Source organism: Austrofundulus limnaeus, unplaced genomic scaffold, assembly GCF_001266775.1.
Source record: "Austrofundulus limnaeus strain Quisiro unplaced genomic scaffold, Austrofundulus_limnaeus-1.0 Scaffold406, whole genome shotgun sequence".
Taxonomy (NCBI): domain Eukaryota; kingdom Metazoa; phylum Chordata; class Actinopteri; order Cyprinodontiformes; family Rivulidae; genus Austrofundulus; species Austrofundulus limnaeus.
Genome location: NW_013952808.1, coordinates 333,406 through 334,649, shown reverse-complemented (window position 1 = coordinate 334,649; position 1,244 = coordinate 333,406). Strand labels below are relative to the sequence as shown.

At 38.3% G+C, this 1,244-nt stretch overlaps 1 protein-coding gene across 2 annotated transcripts in view; it reads left to right on the top strand.

Moving 5' to 3' along the window:
- Positions 1-624: 624 nt before the first annotated feature.
- Positions 625-1,244, top strand: part of gng12b (guanine nucleotide binding protein (G protein), gamma 12b) — a 49,006-nt gene continuing 48,386 nt past the window's right edge. Inside the window, exon 1 of one of the 2 annotated variants that reach the window (XM_014024075.1) lies at positions 625-733. The gene's annotated coding sequence lies outside the window, so the exon portion shown is untranslated. The remainder of the gene's footprint in view (positions 734-1,244) is intronic. The other variant, XM_014024076.1, reaches the window with a different exon arrangement.

Genomic DNA, 1,244 nt, shown 5'->3' with positions numbered 1-1,244 from the left:
AATTAAAGTTAATATTTTGTGACCCTTTGTGAAAATGAGTTTGACACTTTTTTATTTGTCTTTTGGACCCCGGAGTATTTCTCCTCTGGTCTGGGAACAACCCTCAGGAGGAGAAGGAGAGTCTTCAGATGCCTCATAGTTTTAGACTGGGATTATTTTATGGTGAGAAGAAACAAAAGTTGTTGCTATTTTTTTTCTCATTCAATGGTTCATGAAATATTTCTCAAACAAATGATCACAGACAACAGCAACAACATTATTGCACTTTTCAATTTTGGCAGCTGGCAATATTGAAACCTATTAGCAGCAGAAAACATTAAATTTAAATAGTAAATATAAAAAAATATTAAACATTATTTGGCTATGTCACTGTAGGTTTTTGATTAATTCTCGCTTCTCTTAAAAATAAATGCATGTTTTTTATTATTATTTTCTTATAATTATTGTTTTGCATATAAAGGCAGTTTATTCAGTTTATTCTTCATTACATTGTTAGAAGGGTCAGTGTCTGTGCAAGTCTGAGGCAGCCTCTCTGTGATGACGCGAGCTGCCGGCAGATGGCGCTGTTGGTCAGAGCTCCGCGTGGCGTCGCCTCTCCCACACGGCTCAGTGTTTTAATCCCAGTGAAAACTTCTCAGTGGACGGTTTATGTGCGCGAGGAGCGCTGTGACGGGATTATTTCATGGGTCCAGTTTGAAAATCTTTCCTCAGTTGGAACAGAAAGGCCAGGCTGGTGAGTAACAGAGATTACACAAAGACTTATTATTTTTTTAATCTTCCAGGGTTGTTGTAAACATTAACGCGCCAGGATTTCCAGGATAAAAACATAAACCAAAGGTTTGAAGGGATGTATATCACCCTCCATCTTAATGCTAAAGTTTGGTCAAACTTTCGCTCAATATCGCGAGATGTCAGAGTACGTGTTGTGGATGACTCTCAGCTACTACCACTCAAATTCCAGCTCATTCTCCGTAAAACTGAGTTACTGCCGTTTTGTGTTGGCTAGGGCTGGCAGCCATCTTTAAATTCAGCTGACTTCAAAAGTCACTTCTTCAACCTGTGTGACTAGTGGTTGGGAATATTTTTCTAACAGATCATCACATGATCACACAAAAAGACAGGTATATACAGCGGGTAAAATAAGTATTGAATACGTCACCATTTTTCTCAGTGAATATATTACTAGAGGTGCTAATGACATGAAATTTTCACCAGATGTTGGTAACAACCCAAGTGATCCATAC